We start from the raw sequence: 5,000 nt of genomic DNA on the forward strand, positions 1-5,000 counted from the left end.
ATCTGGGACGGGCAGAGACTCCTCGGCGGTCCCCCCGGTCCCTGGCGGGCAGACGGACCTCCTGGGCCGGAGGCAGCCTCCGCCGGCGTTACACCCTGTCCCTGGCGGGCAGAGGGACCTCCTGGGCCGGGTGCAGCCTCCGCCGGCGGTCCCCCCGGTCCCTGGCGGGCAGAGGGAGCTCCTGGGCCGGGTGCAGCCTCCGGCGGCGGTCCCCCCGGTCCCTGGCGGGCAGAGGGAGCTCCTGGGCCCGGTGCCGCCTCCGCCGGCGGTCCCCCCGGTCCCTGGCGGGCAGAGGGACCTCCTGGGCCGGGTGCAGCCTCCGCCGGAGGACCCCCCGGTCCCTGGCGGGCAGAGGGAGCTACTGGGCCGGGTGCAGCCTCCGGCGGCGGTCCCCCCGGTCACTGGCGGGCAGAGGGAGCTCCTGGGCCGGGTGCAGCCTCCGCCGGCGGTCCCCCCGGTCCCTGGCGGGCAGAGGGAGCTCCTGGGCCGGGTGCAGCCTCCGGCGGCGGTCCCCCCGGTCCCTGGCGGGCAGAGGGAGCTCGTGGGCCCGGTGCAGCCTCCGCCGGCGGTCCCCCCGGTCCCTGGCGGGCAGAGTGACCTCCTGGGCCGGGTTCAGCCTCCGCCGGCGGTCCCCCCGGTTCCTGGCGGGCAGAGGGAGCTCCTGGGCCGGGCTCAGCCTCCGCCGGCGGTCCCCCCGGTCCCTGGCGGGCAGAGTGACCTGCTGGGCCCGGTGCAGCCTCCGCCGGCGGTCCCCCCGGTTCCTGGCGGGCAGAGGGAGCTCCTGGGCCCGGTGCAGACTCCCCCGGCGGTGCACCGGTCCCCGGCGGGCAGAGGGCGCTCGTGTACCGGGTGCAGCGTCCGCCGGCGGTGCACCGGTCCCTGGCGGGCTCAGAGAGCGCCTCGGCCGGGGATCGTCTCGTCCCAACGTCCGCCTGGTCCGTGGCCCGCAGGGGGCGCTGTCGGGCGGGGTACGGCCACGGCCCGACGTGCCTCCGGTGGGCTGCGGTCAGTGTGTGCCGCCGTTGGCCGGCTGCGGGGCTTGGTGCTGTTCCAGCCGTGCGTTAGGTGGGCGAACGGCAGGGGGCGCCCCTTGGGCGGGTGGCGGGCCCCGCGCGGGCCAGCCGTGGGGGGTCACGGTCCGCCGCCGGGGCGTCCAAAGGGCGGCGAGAGGCCGTCCGCCGGTGCTGACAAGTCATAAACCAGCGGCGGTGACAAGTCATAAACCAGCGGCGGTGACAAGTCATAAACCAGGACAAGGTTGTTGACGGCGCCGGGCGGCGGCGAAGCGGCTCACCCCGGGGCAGGGTGGCGATTCGAGGAGGGGCGCCCACCCGGCCGCCAAGGCCGCCGCCGGCGGGAGCCGGGGGCGCCGTTTTGAAAAAGAACCGTAGGCCGGATGGGGTCCGATCCACCCACCTTATGCCGACGCCGAGACCTCATTCCCGGCATGACTACCGGTGGTCCGTCCCGCTGGTCTGCCACTTGCGTTTGGCGTCACGAGGGGTTGGCGGGGTACCTGCAGATTGGTAGGAGGTGGAAAATCGAGAAATGGACTTTGGTCGGAAAGGTCCCCTCGAGCCTCCAGGTCTGCGGAGACCGACCCGGGCTGCCGCCCCGCCGGCCGCTCGGCCCGATCGGGCGCGAATTTCTTCCGATTTTCGCCCTTTTTTCGGGTTTTCGGCCGGCGCTCCAAACGGCGGCCCGACGCCCCGCCGAGGCCGGGGACGTCTCTCCGGAGCGCGAGGGACCGGATCAGACCTCGTCGGCACTGGCATGGCCACCGCAACGCTCGGACTTAGCCTGGGGAGGCTGGTCGAGGCGGTGGCAAGTCATGAACCAGTGGAGTCTGGCGGAGACTGTGGCAAGTCATAAACCAGTCGGACTTAGCCTGTGGAGGCTGGTCCAGGCAGCGGCAAGTCATAAACCAGTCGGACTTAGCCTGTGGAGGCAGGTCCAGGCAGTGGCAAGTCATAAACCAGTCGGACTCAGCCTGTGGAGGCAGGGCCAGGCAGTGGCAAGTCATGAACCAGTGGCAAATCATAAACCAGTCGGACTTAGCCTGTGGAGGCAGGTCCAGGCAGTGGCAAGTCATGAACCAGTGGCAAATCATAAACCAGTCGGACTTAGCCTGTGGAGGCAGGTCCAGGCAGTGGCAAGTCATGAACCAGTGGCAAATCATAAACCAGTCGGACTTAGCGTGTGGAGGCAGGGCCAGGCAGTGGCAAGTCATGAACCAGTGGCAAATCATAAACCAGTCGGACTTAGCCTGTGGAGGCAGGGCCAGGCAGTGGCAAGTCATGAACCAGTGGCAAATCATAAACCAGTCGGACTTAGCCTGTGGAGGCAGGGCCAGGCAGTGGCAAGTCATGAACCAGTGGCAAGTCATAAACCAGTCGGACTTAGCCTGTGGAGGCAGGGCCAGGCAGTGGCAAGTCATAAACCAGTCGGACTTAGCCTCTGGCGACTTCCAGGAGGTCTATGAGGTCCTGTGCCGCCGCTTTACCGGGGCCAAGGTTGCAGGAGAGCGGAACGGAGGAGTGGATTGGTCCCGCCGACGGGGCACGTGCATATATGAAAAGTGCACCCTACCGTTAGTTAATCACTTGCCCTCGGAAGTGTATGAGGTCGTGTCCAGCCGTGGTACCGGGGACACAGTGGGGGTGTTCCCGCTAAAGGGAGCGGATTGGTCCCGCCGAGCTGCCACTTGCATTTGTGGTCGAGTGTCTCGGACAGCTGGTTAACCACTTGCCCTCGGTAGTGCCGATGAGGTTTTGAAAAAGCCGATCTGCGGGGACTTGGAGCGCCTTCCTCGGATGGACTACCGGGCGCCCTCCCGCCGATTTGCCATTTGCGTTTGGCGTCCCGAGGGGTTGGCGGGGTACCTGCAGATTGGTAGGAGGTGGAAAATCGAGAAATGGACTTTGGTCGGAAAGGTCCCCTCGAGCCTCCAGGTCTGCGGAGACCGACCCGGGCTGCCGCCCCGCCGGCCGCTCGGCCCGATCGGGCGCGAATTCTTTCCGATTTTCGCCCTTTTTTCGGGTTTTCGGCCGGCGCTCCAAACGGCGGCCCGACGCCCCGCCGAGGCCGGGCACGGCTCCCCGCCGCGCAAGGGGCCGTGTTTGCCTTGGTCTGCCTTGGAATTGTCACCAAACGCCCGCGCTTCGCCTGGGGAGGCTGGCCGAGTCGGTGGCAAGTCATGAACCAGTGGAGGCTGGTGGAGACAGTGGCAAATCATAAACCAGTCGGACTTAGCCTGTGGAGGCTGGTGGAGACAGTGGCAAGTCATAAACCAGTCGGACTTAAGCCTGTGGAGGCAGGTCCAGGCAGTGGCAAGTCATGAACCAGTCGGACTCAGCCTGTGGAGGCAGGTCCAGGCAGTGGCAAGTCATGAACCAGTGGCAAATCATAAACCAGTCGGACTCAGCCTGTGGAGGCAGGGCCAGGCAGTGGCAAGTCATGAACCAGTGGCAAATCATAAACCAGTCGGACTCAGCCTGTGGAGGCAGGTCCAGGCAGTGGCAAGTCATGAACCAGTGGGAAATCATAAACCAGTCGGACTCAGCCTGTGGAGGCAGGTCCAGGCAGTGGCAAGTCATGAACCAGTGGCAAATCATAAACCAGTCGGACTCAGCCTGTGGAGGCAGGGCCAGGCAGTGGCAAGTCATGAACCAGTGGAGACAGTGGCAAATCATAAACCAGTCGGACTTAGCCTGTGGAGGCTGGTGGAGACAGTGGCAAGTCATAAACCAGTCGGACTTAGCCTGTGGAGGCAGTTCCAGGCAGTGGCAAGTCATGAACCAGTGGAGACAGTGGCAAATCATAAACCAGTCGGACTTGTCCTGTGGAGGCTGGTGGAGACAGTGGCAAGTCATAAACCAGTCGGACTTAGCCTGTGGAGGCAGGTCCAGGCAGTGGCAAGTCATGAACCAGTGGAGACAGTGGCAAATCATAAACCAGTCGGACTTAGCCTGTGGAGGCTGGTGGAGACAGTGGCAAGTCATAAACCAGTCGCACTTAGCCTGTGGAGGGAAGGTGGAGACAGTGGCAAGTCATAAACCAGTCGGACTTAGCCCGTGGGGGCAGGTCCAGGCAGTGGCAAGTCATGAACCAGTGGAGACAGTGGCAAATCATAAACCAGTCGGACTTAGCCTGTGGAGGCTGGTGGAGACAGTGGCAAGTCATAAACCAGTCGCACTTAGCCTGTGGAGGGAGGTGGAGACAGTGGCAAGTCATAAACCAGTCGGACTTAGCCTGTGGGGGCAGGTCCAGGCAGTGGCAAGTCATAAACCAGTCGGACTTAGCCTGTGGAGGCAGGTCCAGGCAGTGGCAAGTCATGAACCAGTGGAGACAGTGGCAAATCATAAACCAGTCGGACTTAGCCTGTGGAGGCTGGTGGAGACAGTGGCAAGTCATAAACCAGTCGGACTTAGCCTGTGGAGGGAGGTGGAGACAGTGGCAAGTCATAAACCAGTCGGACTTAGCCTGTGGGGGCAGGTCCAGGCAGTGGCAAGTCATAAACCAGTCGGACTTAGCCTCTGGCGACTTCCAGGAGGTCTATGAGGTCCTGTGCCGCCGCTTTACCGGGGCCAAGGTTGCAGGAGAGCGGAACGGAGGAGTGGATTGGTCCCGCCGATGGGGCACGTGCATATATGAAAAGTGCACCCTACCGTTAGTTAATCACTTGCCCTCGGAAGTGTATGAGGTCGTGTCCAGCCGATTTACCGAGGACAGAGTGGGGGTGTTCCCGCTATGGTGGAGTGGATTGGTCCCGCCGAGCTGCCACTTGCATTTGTGGTCGAATGTCTCGGACAGCTGGTTAACCACTTGCCCTCGGTAGTGCCGATGAGGTTTTGAAAAAGTCGATTTGCGGGGATTTGGAGCGCCTTCCTCGGATGGACTACCGGGCGACCTCCCGCCGATTTGCCATTTGCATTTGGCGTCACGAGGGGTTGGCGGGGTGCCCGGAGATTTTCGGGAACACGATTTTTAGAACATTTTCT

Source organism: Scyliorhinus torazame, unplaced genomic scaffold, assembly GCF_047496885.1.
Source record: "Scyliorhinus torazame isolate Kashiwa2021f unplaced genomic scaffold, sScyTor2.1 scaffold_1544, whole genome shotgun sequence".
Classification (NCBI taxonomy): Eukaryota; Metazoa; Chordata; class Chondrichthyes; order Carcharhiniformes; family Scyliorhinidae; genus Scyliorhinus; species Scyliorhinus torazame.